The sequence below is a fragment of the Equus asinus genome, chromosome 12, assembly GCF_041296235.1.
Source record: "Equus asinus isolate D_3611 breed Donkey chromosome 12, EquAss-T2T_v2, whole genome shotgun sequence".
NCBI lineage: Eukaryota > Metazoa > Chordata > Mammalia > Perissodactyla > Equidae > Equus > Equus asinus.
The window spans coordinates 7,077,390-7,096,479 of NC_091801.1; the positions used below are offsets into that span (position 1 = coordinate 7,077,390).

Genomic DNA, 19,090 nt, shown 5'->3' on the forward strand with positions numbered 1-19,090 from the left:
ATGGCTGAAAAGCAAAGCGTTCAGCAGGCAGTAGTTTTAAGCCTTAGTCCCTCCCAGAGGACATGCACCTAATTGGCGGGAGGCAGTGTGACAACTTGGAGAGAACACCCAGGTAGCTGCGGGCCGGGGGACAGAGAGGAGATACAAGAGGCCTACGGACACAGGTCTCCCGCTCATCTTTCTAGTACTGATGCACAGGCCAGGGGTGACTGTCCCTGGCACCTCCAAGGGAGCAGCCTGTTCTCCCTCTGGGAGCAGCTGCCAAGGCAAGGAGCGAGCTCCTGTAAGGGAAGCACCTCCAGCCAGGGGTGTGGGGCTGCCGTGCACATCTCAAGTGGGCAGGCGCTTCTCTCTGCCTCCCTTGATGGACAGCTTCCTCCCTTGGTTGGCAAAAGCCAGTGTCAGGAGGAGAGCGGTGGGTTTCTGACCAGGAACGTGCGTGCTCAGCTGCAAAGTGCCCGTCGGCAGCTCCACGCACCACCAAGGTGCCCTTTACGAGACGATTCCTAGTCCAGTCATCATCAGGTTGCAGATGAAAATGCTCAGCAGAGAACGATGCGTGATGCAGTTGTTGAGCTTTCCAAAAACTTTTTCATGAAATAGTTACTTGTATGTTGCAAAAGATTTCTGAAACTGAAATGCCCTCTGTCAGATTCCAAGGTCATTTGAGTTGAAGTCGGCTGTCTCTGGGGTCATACTAAGCCCCACTTTTGAAAGCAGCCCTGGGCTCTGAATTAACTGACACTGCTGCATCGGTTTTCTCTTTCATCAGACTTCATCTGAAAATGGAAGCGCAGCATTCATTTGAGAATGGGTAGAGAAAAGTGAAAGAATTGTACATATGGGAGAGAACACCTTGAGAATAGTAGCAAAATACTGTAAATAATATTCATTTCCTCAGGGAAAATTAAAGGGTATGTGAAAAACAGATCTGGAGGATCCTAAGACTAGAAAGACTTTTATTATCTCGAGAGTCTTTTCTAGTTAGAACAGTTTGGTGGGTTTTTTTTTTAATCAACATGATATCATTTCAAGACAAATTTACATGAACTGGACATTACCACCTTTTTGAGGGGTGGAGGAATGCTCTGTGAAAAAGAGCTGTTTCTTTGTAGCTGCCCTGCATCTAAAGCTGACATTTGAACCCCAGGCACAGCCCCTGGTGAGTAATCCTAGGCTCCCGTAAGGCTTTCTCTGAATGTAATTGTGACTATGAAGCCTTGGTGTTCCTTTGTATAATCCCTTGGTTGGGTGACTGATTATTAGCTCTAAGCCGAATTCTGTAGGTAAAGCCTTTAAAGAGGTGCATTTTTGCTTAAATAGCATGTTAAGGAGCAAACTTCCATGGACTTTTGTGGACAAGGTGCTGCTTTTTCTCATGACCCTGTAGAATTTCTAACGACCACATCAACCGTAGCATTGACTTGTATGAACGCAGGGAAGAATTTGTGCATACAAATGAGTGGAAACAGAGCAGGCATCATGAATATGGATGAGGATGTGGATCATTTTGGAGAATGCGCTGGGCACATGGGTCAACTGGAAATTTTGTTTCTTTAAGGGAAATAACCCTACCAGCGGCACACACACTCTCCGTGTTCCTCTTACCTGTGGGGATTCCTCCATATGGAACTGTTTCCCGTGGGTCTTTTTGCATTGTAACTAGTCCAACCAGAAGTCAGTAAACAGGACAAGTTAGCACTTCTTGGTGTCAGTTGTATCACCATGTGATGCACACCAAGAGAGCAAGGATGCGTAAAATGTATTTAAGACCACCTGGTTTGCTTATTGTGACTGACTTTGAAAAAGCCCATAGCCGATTATACACATGCTTTAAAAGGTGTGTCTATCATAGAACCAGAAATCAAACTGGGAATTTTACTTCTGGTCCTGTTCTGTAAATAGTTCCTTTATTTTGAAGACAATCTCATGTTTTATAGCTTTTCTTGTGGGTCTGAGAATCACAATGGTAATGTGTTGTGTCAAAATGTAATCTTAAATACAATAACGGTTATAACTTAATTTTCCAAACGAGACAAGATATTTCCTGCTTAGGCTTCTACAGTTCTAAGACACATGATCCTTTTTTTATAACAAGCATGAGTTCTTACCTTCTGGAGTTAACAGAACTGAAAATATCTTACAAGTTGCAGTGTTTTGTAATCACAAAGAACATGAACATTTTCTGGGAAACGACCTTGGTTTTCTACATTGTAGCTTATTTTTTAAAATACAGTGTTTTACCAGACAGGAACTGTTAATATTATAAGCAGCTCCTGCTCTCCAGACAAAGGGCTATGCCTCTTTTCAGCAAGTGTTTTCATGCATATCTTTCCAATTAACCCTCTGCAGCGAGGGTAGAAATGCAGACCAGCTGGGAAGATCATCACAGGAGAATCAAGATGCAACAGCGACTCCTTTGTCATTACCAGTGTTTTCAAAGTATAATGGAAAAAAGACATGTTAAGAATCATCCTAGGTATCTTAAATCTAAAAAATGTCAGTAGATATGCCTATAGGCAATGGGAAAACTATTCTTGCAAATTCTTTAGTGTAAAATGATAGATTCTGTTACAAAGACAAGCTTACCACTTGACCCACCAGAACCACAATCCTGCCTTTAACTAGCAAGTATCATTTGGTGGAAATTTCTAAAGTCATGGTGGGTCAGCCCAAAGATAGAACTCTTAGGTGATCAGTGGTGTTTAAAATAATTCTGTCCCCAGCACTAACTAAATAACTCGAATTTCCTTATCGGAACAAGTGCTGGATTTTTCACACAAAGAATTCGCAGACACGCAAGGTTGAGATCAGAAAGTCACTGTATTCCCTAGAGTCGGGAAACAAGGAAGGGAGCCATGGAGCGTTTTTTAACTGCACAAATAATTCTGAGCATTGCCAAATCCATTTCATAATACTGTACAGTTTTTTCTAGCCCACTCACTGATAGAACAAGAAAACATCTTTTTTTCCCCCTAAGATTTTAATAATTCAGACGCTAGACTAATTAGCCAAGTATGCAGATAACATCAAAAGAAAAGCCAGGATAGAATGGTCATCTACCCCTTGGGCAACTCCTGTGAGGTGGTCAGGGGGTCCCTCGGATCTTGCTTTCAAGTAGGCTTTCGAATCTGCACCCATGAGGACTGGGAATGCACAGAGTTAGGGAAAACTGTGCATGGCCTCGGCTCCCAGTCTCTGAGATGAGGCCATCTGCAGATCTCTCTCTTCATTCCCTTGGAGCATCTCCATTGTTAGCATGAGAGTCCCCAAGAAATGTTCCTTGCTTTGTGGTTTTGAACCAAATGAGTCTTGCTTCATCTTTAAATAAAAGCTGCCTGATGGTGCATGGCACAGGCCTTAGAATGGCCAGGCAGGTTCTATAAAGGAACGACTCAGCTCAGGCAGAAGAGGGACCCTGGCGAGTGGTGGAGATGGTACTGAACCAGAGAATACATGCCCCCTCTGACGGGGGGACCCCGCACTCAGCTCTAGACAATCAGAACCACACAGAAATCAGGCCCACGGCTGCTGGCCTTCTGACTTGGACATATGCTGTCACGTGACACTGAAGTGTTGACAGCTAAGTCAGATTCTTGGCCAACACTAAGCAGACCAAAGAGAGCCCGTATGTGGGCAGATACAGCCTTTGGCCACCAGTTTGAACTGTTGGGGAAAGCACATGTCACATGCCGTGGCCATCGAGTTTTTCCATCAGCCCCACGAACGCACACGTTAGTACTGTCTGGGCAACTAAAATCAAAGAAGGGAAAGAGGTCAGTTCTCCCCAGGAAATCATTCCCATGGAAGACTTGAATACAGAAATCTAGTATCCTTGAACCAGCCTTGCCTCGGATCCAAAGATGCTGAGGTGGCGTCCAGCTCTCCCCCTGCCTGCTGGCGTGCCCAGGCCATGCCCCAAAGCATCGAGTGACTGTAATCCCGACGTTCTTACTGTTTTCGCTACCGTGACCACTGTGACGAGGGGCTGGCAAAGAGCAGCCTGTGCCTTCAGAGAAGGCCGGGAGCCCCAGCCGTTAAAGCTAGCCCACGTTGCCTCCTTGTGCCAAAGCCCTCTGCCGCCCCCTCCATGCTCCTGCCCGCTCCATCCCGCCTCACGAGTTTTCGTTCCAGGGTAAAATTTCCGTCTTTCCCCTTTGATTTGGCAAAATCCTTGCCTCAGAATGCTAGATACTTAAGTATTTTTGAGTGTCCGCTAACCTCAAAATGGAGTTTTTCCACAGAGAAAAACCTTAGCCCTCAGACGAAGACAAAATGGGAATAAATGTGTCATGGAAAAAATTAGAAGTCGCTTCCTTCATTCGGATGGAATAAGTTATTTCAGACTGTGTCTCACACCAGAGTCCTGACAGCGTTGGGAAAACCACTGACCCTTTCCCATATACAGGAAAGTCTGTCTCTTTCAAATACACGATTCATTTGACTTTCCTAAGAGTCCAGCGTAGAAGAGGAATATGTGGGATGACTATCGTGGGCCTCCAAGGCCAGCCCGGAGGAGTCTCGAACCTGTGGGTCAGCCTCATTGCTGCCTGCAAGGAGGAGAGAAGGGGCTTGTTAATGGGCTGACTCAGCCCTTGGTCTTCCAGAATGGCTCTAGACCTGAGAAGACCAGGGACGCACCATGTTCTCAACCCATCCTTTCAATCCAGGTGTTTCAGCACAGAAATAAAGAGCCCGCTCAGTCCCACAGTCAGATGCCAACTATTAAATCATGCCCACATGCGTCCCTTTAGGGTAACTACCCTGCCACTATTCCCTAAGTTGCAACCATCCACATGGTTAATTATAGGAGTTTTATTAGCTAACGCAATATTCTGAGTAAAAGTTTTGACTCTTTGAGAAATAGTTATTTTGCTGCTAACATTCAACACTTGCTACCCATGTAAATTTAAATCAATGCCAGAAAATTTAAAAACAGCTCAAACTTACAATTGGTAGTGATCAAACTGAAAAGTACTGTCAACTCAAAGTTGGAATCGCCTGGTCATAGGGTTCAGTAATATTTAAATACAAATGCAATTTAAACAGCCTTGGCATGCCTGAGGTTTCTGTCATTGTGAGTGATTAAAAGGCCGTCCAATACACAAATGGATTTCATCTGACCCTTCTCCCATTAGTTTACCAGGTTTCACATCTTGAGTTTACGGTAAAGCCACTCACGGGGGCTTACTGATGGAGCTAGAAGGGGCCTAAACCATCCTGGCCCTCCACCTACTTCATCAACGGGCTTTTTGATGAGTGATACTTTTATCATGTTTCCTGGCAGTGTGGTGGCTAAGATTCAGCGCTCTCACCACCACCACGGCCCAGGGTTCCCTTCCTGGTCAGGAACCCACACCACCCATCTGTCGGTTTTCATACTGTGGTGGTTGCGTGTTGCTGTGATGCTGAAAGCTATGCCACCTGTATTTCAAACACCAGCAGGGTCACCCATGGTGGACAGGTTTCAGTGGAGCTTCCAGACTAGACAGACTAGGAAGAAGGACCGTGCCACCCACTTCCGAAAAAAATTAGCCACGAAAACCCTATGAAGAGCAGTGGAGCGTTGTCTGATAGAGCGCCAGAAGGGGAGAGGACGGCACAGAAAGACTGGGCAGGATTCCGCTCTGCTGCGGAAAGGGCGCTAGGAGTCAGAATGGACTCCATGACACTGACAACAAAAAGTAATACAGTGCTGGAGGAGGGAGCCGCTGAGACTCTCTCCTCTGCTGGAAAAGATGCCCATTTTGCAACAATTAGCACCAATGCTGTGACAGGAGCCGGACTTAAAAGGACCCGGGCTTTAGGGGACGGGAAGAAAGCTACCGTCCAGAAGGAAGATAACTGTAGATTTTGAAAGAAGGTGGAGATTGTGAATTCAACACTTAAATTGCAGTCCTCGTTTTTAAAAAATGTCTCATACTGGGCGCCATCCGCGTAATTATTAACTGCCACCTTCCAGAGAGAAGCTCCCCTTTATTTATGTTATGAAAATGTTTAATTCTCAAGTCTAATTAATTGTTACATTTACTTACTGGGAACAATCGCCTAAATTTTTAATTCAGGAAATTAGCCAGAGTAGAAAGTAGCAACTTCTGAAAAAGGCAAGCAAGCTGTCATTAACAAAATTTTCTTTAAAAAAAAAAAAAATGTTGCTGATCTATTTTCTTCCAAATTCTCTCTCCATCCGTGACTAGAAAGGAAAACCGGCACTCTGGAGAAGCTGCTGAGCTTCCAGAAGGAACAGTCCTCATTCTGGTTATTGGTCTTGTTTCCCCCGTCTTGGCACTCACCTTTCATTCGCAGGTGACACCAGACTCTCCCCCCTTGGCCCCCATCCACCCGAGGTGAGGCCGTGCGCTTATTATGTGCGCCCCCTTCCAAAAGCCCCAAATTACACCTTCTTGCTTCTGCGCTGCTGACTTGGCCCTCTTAAGCTAAGGTCCCAGAGGGTAGCTGTTACTGTGACGGGTGTGTTAGGCTCAGTCAGTGAGGCTGCCTCTTCCTTGGAGGGAAAAGTTTCCATCTGTCTGAAGGGTCTTTGATGACCATTCATGGAGCGAGCCAGTGGGTCAGCGTACAGCTGCCACGCTCATCACGAAAGGTTGGTCAGGCTCACGGATGGAGAAGGGTGGGGTAGATCTCTCAGCCTTTCACTTGGACTCGAAGACCCCCATGTAAGTCACCTCCCCGCCAGCCCCCTCCACGTGGCAGCAGTAGAGTGATCAGAGCCAACACAGGCAGAGGAAGAGAGCCCCGGTGTGGTCGCTCCCGCTCATGGGGCAGGAAAATGAATTGGCCGGTATTATGTGACAAGGAAGTGACCCACCCCTGCAGGATGTAATTGTTTTAACTCTATATTTATGCACAGAGGAAACTGCTCCAATCCACTCACGTTGTTAAGCATTAGCCCCTCCCCCCGGTGGAGCCCCGCCTGCCTCCCCCCCCCCCCCCCCGCCCCCGCCCCACCTCATGTTTTGGGCACAGAGAGGAAAGAGGGAGAGCTCTGGGGCCAGCAGCTCCAGAGTTGAAATTAGCCCTCAGGGACCTACAGCGTAGGGTAACCATAAACTACCCCCCCAAAAAGGATGCATCACTTTGCAGATTACAAACCCTTGCTTTGCTTTTTACGCCTTTTTCCTATATTCTGCTAATTGGAAATCGATAACTGTGACTTCACCAAGCCCTGTGATGATAAGAAGGCCCCTTCTTCCAAAGTATCCCGACTTTGGGGAACCTCCGTGACCACTACTGGAGAGCTTTAGGAGAGATTTAGATGTTTAGGGAAGCACTCAGCCCCAAAATGCACTTGTCCATGACTTCAATAAACTAAAATACCCTGGGTGTAAAATAACCCAGGAATGTGGATCATAGAGGTTTTAAAAAAAAAAAAGTCATTAATCAATATTTTCCTACTACGCAACCTAAAATTCCTATTTTTGTAATTGATGGTTGAATGATGGTCAGCCATTTAAACATATGCTCTCTGGAATAACCAGACACTAGTGTAGTTTCCAAAGTGTTTCGTGTATCAAAATCTATATACTTAGAAAAGCACTCAGGATAAGAGAAATCGCTAAGTCCCAAAGGGTTCGTGACTATCATCCGACACAGCAGCCGAGTGGCCTGTGCTCATCAATTCAAGTGAGGGGCTGGGGAGCAAGAACACCAGTTACCACAAAACCTCTGTGGCCCTTAGTCCGTGATAAGATTTTTTTAAAAACTCTACTCTTAAAAATGAAGCCATCTTTTGAATTGTTTTCTATACCAAATCTAAAATATTAAAATGAAATTATAAAATATTTGAAATGGGGTATTTAGTGGAAATGCTGTCGGGAGAAAGCATTGCTTTTTAGTGCCTGCTAAACAAGTGAAAGAAAGGCGACTGGAGAGAAAGAAGCAGTCCTTGCCGTGGGATGCTGGTGTTAACAGGACAGGCATTAACTTGGGCACGAATTCAGAAGCAATGTGGCAACGCTATCCAATTTTTAGAGATCTTTGGAAATACAATCTTACCACCATTTGGAGGTAAGTCTTTAATATTAGTGAATGAATGTATAAAGTTACAAACTATGCATTTTCAAAGAGTAACGTGTATTTTGTATCAAATCCAAGTAAATTTTTTCCATACAGACTTCTCACAACAGCAAACTATTCAAAATAAACTTGCACGCACATCACCATGGGGCTGTGGGACTCCCGTCGGTATTCTTCTAGCTGATGTTTTTACAGATAGGGCATTGAAACTTCAGGTTCTGAACAAATTCAGCCATTACGGTGAATAAATGGGAAATGGTTTATATTTTACTTCTTAAGCAGAAATGGGAAACGTTGGCTGTTACAAAATGTGCCCGGTTCTTTAAAGGTGGATGATCCGGTAACACTGGATTAGCAAGCAAACAGAACTGCGTAAAGTTAATGCGCTTTGCGTTGGAGCCACGGAGCATAGGTTGTGTCTGTTGTGTTTAATTCTCAATCTATGAAAAAACTATTCCCCAAAGGGTCTGGGTTATATAGTTTCAAAGAACAAAATATAAAAATATTGCCCAGCAAAACAAGTCTTTAATCTTTTTTTCAAAATTACGTGGAGATAATTACTTATATTTTCGGAAGGTCCATATAGAGTATGCACACATTTCTTCAGCCCTCTTTTGATTTGGTATTTCCATGAAAACTTTTCCTCTAATAATGTATCTTTGCTCCTGAATCAGTGGTTTACTACGTTACTCAGCATGAAAGAGTATTCTCGCCTTCATCTGACAATGTGGGAATAAAGAACTCCATTTCCCTGCTATTCTGGTTTTCTTCTCTGTCCATTGAGAAGGTTTCTCAACTGTTTGTATGTAAAATACGGAAAAACGCGCTTCTCAGCCTGGTCTTTATGGTTATACTGGATGTGTTTGCTACCTATTTAGAAGTTATTGGGGGTTAGGGATGTGTCTTTTTATATGAATTTTAGCCAAATTCAGATGTTCTGATACTACATTTCTGTACATACAGCCTGTGGAGGTTCAGGTTAATAACCTTTTACGTGACTGTCTTGGCCATGCTCCTTGCCAGCTTTTGGCACATTGTACATAGATCTGTCGAACATTTAAATGATGTTGTTTTTCTAAATGCTGTTCTCTAAAACAACTTTTTGAATGTTTTTTGCTTTCCATCGTTTGGAACTTTGTCTGTTGGTTTAAAAAAAAAAAAATGTTTCCTAAGTATTTAACACCAGGAAAAACATTTAAAATAAACTGGTGCTAATTGAAAGTGAAGAAAAAATTCAGATTGAAGATTTACAGTATAAAATATTCACACGAGTTAAACTGAACTAAACCGCACTTTCCCCAGGGGACAGGTGGCGTCTACCTGCCATGGGCGTCAGGAGGACCACTGAATGTTTACAGTTTCTGTGGCCCATTTAAGTATAAAATACAGAAATGGCGCTGTCCCCCGAGAGTTGAGGTTTTGCTACATTGGTACTATGGGAGCATTAAAGTAGAAGTAAAGGCTTATAGTAAGAGTCTCTTTAGTAATAGTCTTCTGGTCTTTGGACTCTCATGTTTCTGTACTGCTTAGCTGTAACAATGAATATGGTGTTGCCAATCTAGTCCAACAGCATTGTTGACCTGTACTTCCCACGTGTATGGTTCTACCTTGGGTTGCACTGGCACGTGCCAAGCCAGAACACTGGACTTTCAATAAGACCTTTCTGATTTCTACAGTGTCCACACACATGGATCTAAATGCACTTGTAACTGGTTAATTACCATGAAGTCTAACTTCCATTTAATAAAAGTTTTTGTGTATCTGCTTCTACTTGGGGACTGTTTATTTAAGTGAAAGATAAACTAATTTATACCAAGAAAGGCTCATGGGATTAGAGGATTTGAGGTCTTACCCACAGTTGGAAAAATAATTTAAAGCCAAATGGATATTTTCCCTATATCAACTGTTTCGCCATCAAGGCTATTTTTAGAAACATGTGGGAGGCACATTGCTCTTCTGGGGTTCAGCCCCAATAATTGCAGCTGAAACCTATTCCCTTGGCAATGACTGCCCAGATATGTTAGCTGCTCACCCTGTGTGCTGGTCCTGTTGTCCCAGGCATGTAGACGCAACCTGGCTAGCAGAGGAAAGGCGACGTCTGTTCTGGTGCCAAGCCAGCCTGGAGACCCTCCCCTAAGCCAAGGCTGTGTCCGCCAGAACTGGATACATTCACCTACAAGAGCCAAGCATATATATATGTCCAGGAAGGGAGCTGGCTTTGGAGTTCAACAGACTTGGGCACAAATCCAAGCTTTGCCTCTCACAGGATAAATAACTGGACAAGAGGTTTAACCTTTATACGCCTCATCCTTATAATAGGAATGATAATAAAGGGAGGAAAACTAATTAGCCTGGCTTGGACAATATCTTTGCTCCTAGTTCCATGAGCCTTAGCTGGGGTGGGAACGACTATGACTCATGACCTACTGCCTGGGTCAGAGAAGTTCCTACGTCATGGGGCTTTGGGAAGAATTACCTGAAATAACACCTCATCGTGCACGGAGAAGTATTCCACAAACGGAAGGCAAAATACTCAAATACTGGAACCCTCAGACATCCGGGATGAGTGCCTCCAAATATTAAGATTTTCTCTTTTCAATTTTTTAAGAAGATTCTAAAATAAAAACGTCCTACCTTAAATAGCTTACATGCCACATCTGAGTGTTTTCTCGGTTACTCCTGGCCATCAGTATTACATCAATTAATTGAATGAGCAGTGGGGACAGAGCTTGAGAGCTCAGCCTATTCGAGAACTAGAACTAGAGGGTTGTGCAGCTGGACACCCACTGCTTTCTTCCACGCCCTCCCCAGCACCAGCCCAGCTCCCAGTCATTGAACCCCTATGATTTCCTTGTATTCAGCTAGGGGACACTGAGACCTTTGACCTTTCCTGAGATGTGATAGCACAAGAAATAAGACCAACGGTGCTGTGCTCCTACTGTGTGCTAGGCAACTGCTGCACTCCTACTGTGTGCTAGGCAATGTGCCGAATGCTTTCATATGATCATGTTATTTAATTTCCACAACAGCTCTGTGTATGGAACTGTCATCCCCATTTTATCCAGAAGGAAACAGCTTCGTAACGGTTAACTGGCCCAAAGCCACACAGCCAGAGCGGACGTGAGCATCCCCTACCTCCAACCCCAGCCAATGGATGTTCCGTGTCTTCAGGGGCTATTGGTATGTGGGTCCATTGTGAGTTATCCAAGGCAGAGCTCACCTTCCTTTTCTCCGCTTAGTGGCTTTCCTCTAGTTTTGAATCAGGTGTGGGCTGCTCTTCATCCCCTTGCTGCCTTCCGTCTCCACCTGTCCTCCACCTCTTTGCCCCTGTTCATTCTCATCTCTTCTGGCTGCAGTTTCTCCCCACAATCCAAAGCCACCCAGGGACAGGTTGGCCCTGTGTTCACAGCCAACAGTTAGAGTTGTCCCTGTGCTTCCTTCCCCACCGCGTGTCTGCCAGCCCACAGCGTGATCATCCTCAGGCCTCCCAAAGATGGTCCCAGGCCCTTGACTTTTAGCGCCCACGTTTTTGTGACAGAGGAGGGATGGGCATCGCAGCCTCCACAGACGGTGCTCGAGCTGCACATTCTTGCTTCTTCCAGGCGCTCCCTCCAAGGCTCCAGGAAGCTCTTCTCTGAGACCGACTTCTGGGGGCTGCACAGCCCTCGGGGGTGGAGAGCAGGACAAGATATTGAGGATCTGGACTGTAGATGTCTTGCGAAGTTGTGTGTAAGTCATATATTTGCAAAACAGGTTTTTACCAAATGCTTGCTGTCTAAAGGGATGCTGTTGATGGACAGCTGATGAAGGAATGAATTCTTTTAATGAAAAAAACGAAAGCTACCTCCCCCTTCAAAAAATATTCTCTAGGTCCTTACATTTCTTGAGGGTGCAGACCATGTCCCACTTCTTATCTCCACCTTCTGTGGTGCACTGCCAGGCACATAAGGGGTGATCAGTAAATTTTTAAATGAATGAATGAACAAATTGTTCAGACTGAGCACTTCTTCAGGCTTTCCATACACTCTCCGCTTTCAATCTACCATCTCCCGCCAAAGCAAAGAAGAAAGAAGTGAGTAAACATTCTGAAGACTGGCATAGACATCTCCTTGGTCTGAGAAGCATTTTTTTAAGTTTCTTTAGATTACGTACCTTCTCAAAATTACCATCTCCAAGTGACTGTGTTGATCATCTAGTCATTACTCAATACAGGACAAAATGTGCAATAACATACACTGCTCTTATGGAGAAACTCCTTGCATATAGCAAGAATTCAATGAACATCTAGAGAAAGAAATGAATGCTTCTAAATGAAATAAATTGCAACATAGATCTGTGCTATTAAAAACAGGGAGAGCAATGGAATGAGGCCACTAGGATTTGAGTCAATGACACAGGAGAGGGAACCTAGGCTGGCACTAAGCCATAAGAGACACTATTTTATGATGGGGATCTGCGTATTATAGTGATGGTTTGTATCTAAGTGATATCTGTACATAGTGAGAAAAGTAGAATCAGGGTAGTGAAAAGCTTCCATTGAAAGCAGGCCCCCGGCTGCTCTGCCCCTTTCCGCCCCTTCATTGACTCCCAGAAGCAGCCACTTCTAACTCTTTTAACTGTTTCTCCTGATGCTTGACTCCATTTTTTCTAAATTACATGCAAGTATTGCCCGGCAAACAGAAAGACTAGCACAGGCCAAGCCTTCAACTGTATCATGACCCAGAGAGACAGGGCCCAGCACGAGGCTGCAGAGGGATGCACAGGGACTGGTGCAGTGCTCCGCCCCGAGGGCGCTCCTGCACACGGTCCAGGGCTAACGTTCTGAGCAACACGCACATCTCCCTGGAGTCGCTCACGAGATTGCCGACAATGAATCAGTTCCCCAAAGCACAGTGAGCCCTGAGTAACGTGGAAACTATCAAGCATCCTGAGCGCCAAGTTAACCTGCAGACTGGCCTTGACTCTAGACCAGGGCCTCAGCCCACAGCTGGCTAACAGGTCTCCCACCATCTTTTTCTATCTCGTCTTCACCACCACTCCTGCTGTTAGGTGCATTCCTTACTTTAGCTGATTTCGCTATAATGCCCAGATCATCACAGGAATACAGCATTTTACAAAAGGGCTTAATGCAAAAGTTGTTCACAGTTCACTTTGCAGCTACAACAGACTTGCTGGGAACCAGCTGCACACGTGTGTCTTACACGGTTAGTAGCAAGTAATAATTCCACTCAAACTAGATTAAGCAAACACACGTAGGGGGTTTAGTGAAAGGACACAAGGTGTCTTATAGGACCCAAGGACAGGTAATGTTGCCAGGCCTCATGGAGTCCTAGAACCAAGACGGAGAAAGTCACGCTCCCCACCCTTCCCGTCCCATCCCCTCCTTGGCCTCCATGTTCTCCAGGATCAGGACTCCTCTCTGCTCTGTGGGTCTCTTTTCTTTTCGCTCAACGCAGCTGCTTTCTTTGCTTCTCTAGCACACGGTGAAAAATGGCCCCCGGGGGCCCACACTGAACTCACAGCACATCCAATCAAGAGTGGGCTAGAATCTTGGAGCACCAACTCCAGACTCAGGAATCCCTGGCCAGCTTGTGCGAGATCTCTTCCTCTGCCTGTCAACTGGGCTAGGGGGAGGGGTGGCCTCAGGGCTCACGTGGGAGGGTCTCTAGTAAAAGGCTGTGAGGCTGGGAAGGAAATGATGGCTGGAGGAAATAATTAGCATTCCTAGTACAGTATACTAAAGATCATCTAATTTAACTCTCTTATTTCACAGATGAGATTCATGAGCTAAGCGTGTCATTTTCCATTTATTAGTGTTGTTTGATGCTAGTTTGTTTTCATAAGCTTTTATTGTTTGCTTGTTTTCTGAAAGACAAGGTTGTCTACTGTCTTAAACATAACCATGTGGAGCAGAGAGGGTAGGACCACTGGAGCAACACTACCTGTGTTCAGATCTCAGCTCCACCGCTTACTAGCTGTGTGATCTAGGGGAGGCTAATTAACCTCTCTGTCCCCTCAAACACCTACTCCATAAAATGTGGATAATAGTATGACCTACCTCACAGGAGCATTGCAAGTTCTAACTGAGTTAATATGTGCAAAGTGTTTGGTATGTTGCCTCACACATATTGAGGGCCGTGGTAGTATTGTCTGAGTCATCGACAATGTCATCACTTAAATAGCTTGAGATAAATGCATTAGCCAACAAAATCATCTCAAACCATTAGAGCAGGAGTTATTAGTTAAGTTGCAGTAAAACTAAACATGTATATTTATTTCTAACAAAGATTATTTTCTAATTTGTCCAACTTAGAATTCTTCTGCACTATAGAAGTATGGAAAAGTAGAAATATTTTTTTCTGAAAACTAGAAATATATTTTCCACACTCAAATATAAGCATGGGTAGATTGACGTGTTTTTTTCAAACTATTTCCGTGCATACTTATTTGCATAGTTGTGATCACACTGGATATTAATTCAGCGTGTCGCTTTTAGCCACTTAACATTATAGCATATGCATTTTCCTGTCATTGAATATTTTTTAATGCCTCCATGTTAATGGCTGTGTAATGTACAGCATGTAGATTTACACTGATTTCCTGAAAATGTCCCCTATTTGGAAAGCATAGGTTGTTTCCCTTTTTTTTTTATCAAGGAAGATTAGCCCTGAGCTAACATCTGCCAATCCTCCTCTTTTTGCTGAGGAAGACTGGCCCTGAGCTAACATTCGTGCCCATCTTCCTCTGCTTTATATGTGGGACGCCTACCACAGCATGGCCTGACAAGCAGTGCCATGTCCACACCTGGGATCCGAACTGGTGAACCCCAGGCGGCCAAGAAGCAGAATGTGTGCACTTAACCACTGCGCCACCGGGCCAGCCCCAGTTGTTTCCATTTTGAAACTCTTACAACAGATTGTCAAATTACTATCCAAATGATTTGGCTCAATGGCAAAGTGAATGAGTGTCTTCTTACATGCTCACCTGAAACGAGAAGTATCATTTGTCAAATCTTTCCCAAGTTATAGATATTCAAAGCATGTCATTCTTGTTTTAATTTACATTTATTCAGTACCAGCTAATGATAGTGAGCATTTTTCTATGTCAACCACTTACAGTGTCTATTTACAGTATGTCAATGTGCATCCTTTGCCTATTTATCTTTTGTGACCTTAATCTTTCCTTATGTATTAGTAGGAGTTCTTTATATTGTCAGGATGTAAACTTCTGTCTTATTTGCTATAATAGCTTTCCCAGTTTATGTGTATTTTCAATTCAGTCATGAGACATTTTGCATGCAAATTTTAAAATCTTTATATCATTAAATATGTCAGTGTTTTCCTTTAAAATTTCACATCTTAGACAGACCCTCACAGTCAAGTATCAGAAAATACTCCCTTATATTTTCTTGCAGCTTTTATTTATACTATTTTTTAAACTATCTAGAATATTTTGGTGTAGGCAAAGATCAAATATATTTTTTCTTCTCAAATATCTAATTGTCCCAAATCTCACTGACGATTAACCCAGCCATTCTTCCAGATTTTCAATACCATTAGTTACTGAATTGTTATCATATTAGGATTTTGTCGAGACTCTTTTGTTCTTGATTACACTCAGTCAACCCAAGTCACCTTCCCTTTCTGTTTTCTCTGGGCACGAGCACACCATCAGACATGGGGATGGTGGCGGGGAGAGTATCTGGTCCCGGAAAGTCATGTGTTGTCATCTACTGAGGAAAGATCCATTCCATCTGGTCTTTGGGCTTCCATTTCTGCCATCTATCATCTACTCTTGATGCCCATGAGCCTGCTGTGGTCTCTAGCTGACACAGTCCATGGCACATCTGCTGATAGCACCACAAGTTACTCCCTCCAGGACTCTTCCAGCCCCTTGGCCTCGTCTCAATTCTTCTGCCTCTCTCCTGGGGTCCTGGGAGACTCGAGGGAGGTCTCAAGCCATCCCAGACCTTGACATGCCACACTACCTCCCTTATATCGCCTCTCTGGTGCCGTGATGGCCTCTCTCTGCAGCATGCTCTGGAAAGCGGGGCACAGGCCCACTCTACTTTGAAATCTCCCTAAATCCATTTGGCATTGCTCGCACCTCCCACTCCGCTAGGACATTTGGTGCGACCACACAAGAGGTTTGCTCCTTTCTGCCTCTCTAGAATTCTTCCTCCTCCTCCTCTTCCTCAATTAGTCTCTAACTCATAGTATCATGTGCTCCTACCAACCCAGTGTCATCTTTGACACAACCTTCTCTTCACTTCTTGTGGCAAGTCCATTACCAAGTCCAGTGGATTTTACCTCCTAAATATCTCATGAATATCCTCAATTCTGTTGCCACTGCTCCCCCCCAGGTGGACGCCCCATCCTCTCTTGCCTGTACTTCCACAATGGCACCATGCAGGTCCCCTTCAATTGCTGTTGCACCCTTCCAATGCCTTCTCCACGCACAAGCCACTGAGCTCTTAAACAGAAAGCTGATCAGATAGCTCCTCCTTTGTGCACTTCAGCAAATTCCCTTTGCTCTTAGGATAAAACTCCAAATCCCACCACGGCCAGCATGCGTGGGTCCCTGCCCACTCCAGCCATGTCTAATAGCACCCCCTCCCACCTGCTGGCCCTCCAGCCCCTCACACATACATCCTGCCTCCCATCCCAGCGCCTTTGCCTATGGTCTTCCCTCTGCCTGGAGAGCTCCCCCTGCATTTTACTGTCCTTTGCTCTGCCCTCACCTCCATCCCCACCCTTTCATCTGGATAACGCATCATCACTTCCTCAGTGGAGGGTAGGTCTACATAGTCAGCATCCAAGAGCTCTGTGAAGGCGGGGACCATGCTGGTCTTACTTACTTACAATAGGTCACGAATGAACGAATCAATGAATGAACGGATGCAGGAGATCCAAGTGGGAAACATGAACCACGTCTTGGGTACCTAAAGTGTTTGTCTCTATGCAATATCGATCATCCTTTCTTATATATTATCATGCACCTTAGTTTATATGTGTGTAGTCGGTTAAAATTCCCAGTCGTGAGTTGGGCATATGTCTTTCCTTGTACGTAATTTCATAGCCTTTTTCTACCTATTCTACCAAGGGCAGAAATGGAAGAGTAAATTCCAAACAAACTTGGGGGACAGAGAGGGCAATAAGGCCCAGAATAATAGGCACATGAAAATATACTGGAAAGTTTATTAAATAAATAAACAGAATAAAAATCGCAAGGCTACTACAGTCACTTGGAGTCTGATCTTCCCTTAAAAAAAAGGGTTACAAAAAAGGAAACCACACGGAGCAGCGTCTCCCCTTTAAGTTTCTTTGAGGCGGTGGCAATGGAAAGAAGACAGTTTTCTGAGAAAACTCCAGCAATAAATGTCCCTGAGCGGAGGCTGAAGCCCTAGGACTTTTACAACATGATGTTCGTCTGGAAAAACTGGACTCTAAGCACACACCCTTGGCACTGCTCCCACGAAATGAATCATCTCTTCTCTCGGGCGGATGTTTACCATCCTCTGCAATGGAACTATTTTCTAGCGTATCTCCCAATCCAAAATCGTTATGTAAGCCGCAGCACCTTAACATGAAATTCTTCCTTTTAATAAGAAAGTTCTTTTCGCCTGCAACGAAACCATAAATCTGGGCTGTTTTGCTGGGTTCACTTGTTTGGACGGCCATCTGGCAAGATTATTCAACATACTGCAGACAGACTCTCCCTCAGTACAAGTCAAATATTTTCTACTTAAAAGTTAATGTTGTACCTAAGGCTGAGCCGTAATTCTTTTTTCATTTTCTTCTCTGTGCTTTTTATAGCCAAATAAACAAAGGATTTGACTGAGAACTTCTTACCCGTCTTCATCCACCACACAATGATTAAGTAATAAACCTGCTTCCAAACGCCACATTCGCGCACCAGTGTCGTTAACTTTAGAGAAACCCAGCTGACTGTGGGTCCTTCTGCCTTCTAGGAGAGCGTGATCATTCATCTCCAGGCAGACAGGTCTTTGGTTTTGAGGAAAACACCTCAGAGAGCTTTGACAGTTCTTTTTAGTGGAAAGAAAAAAGGCTGTTTGGGCAAACCTGAACGGCCAACTTTTCTGAAAAATAAACAAATGAAATTTGGACAGTCTGGCAGCTTGTATGTTGGAGGGGGCGAGGGGGGGTGGAGAAGATAAAGCACTTGGAGCTAGGAAAGGAAGAGGAGAGTGCAGGGCTATCCAGGAGAAGTTTCCAAGACGATGGAAATGTTCTACACCCATGCTGTCCAATAAGGCAGCCACTCGCCACATGTGGCTGTTGAGCATTTGAAATGTGGCTGATGTGCCCTGGAATCTGAATTTTAAAATTTATTTAATCTAAGTTTAAATGTTTACCCTATTAGACAGCACAGGAGAGAGGGCCCTTCACATCAATCCCTCCGTGTCTCCAAACCTGAGCCATAAGCAGGAGGAGAGGAGATCCGAATCTCCCGGGGTAGGGATGCTGAGGGACTTTCAAGAAGGTAATGAGCAAGTGACAGTCAATTTTAAGTTGTAGCTTGCAAATTAAAACTGCAATGAGATATCACCTCGCTCCCGTCAGAATGGCTATAACGAACAAGACAGGAAATAAGTGTGGGAGAGGATGTGGAGAGAAGGGAACCCTCGTACACTGCTGGTGGGAGTGCAAACTGGTCCAGCCACTATCCCACTGCTGGGTATTTATCCAAAGAACTTGAAAACACAAAAGCATAAAGATACATGCACCCCTATGTTCATCGCAGCATTAGTCACAACAGCCAAGACTTGGAAGCAACCTAGGTAACCCTCAAGGGACGAATGGATAAAGAAGATGTGGTATATATACACAATGGAATACTACGCAGCCATAAGAAATGATGAAATCCGGCCATTTGTGACAAGATGGATGGACCTTGAGGGTATTACGTTGAGTGAAATAAGTCAGAGGGAGAAAGTCAAATACCCTATGATCTCACTCATAAGTAGAAGATAAAAATGACAAACAAACGCATAGCAACAGAGATTGGACTGATGATTACCAGAGGGGAAGGG

The 19,090-nt window shown here is 44.5% G+C and overlaps 1 long non-coding RNA gene across 1 annotated transcript in view; it reads right to left on the reverse strand.

Annotated features, from left to right (window-relative positions):
• LOC139039875 (uncharacterized) overlaps positions 1-19,090 on the reverse strand; it is a 139,419-nt gene that overhangs the window by 112,542 nt on the left and 7,787 nt on the right. The gene's annotated exons all lie outside the window — the stretch shown is intronic.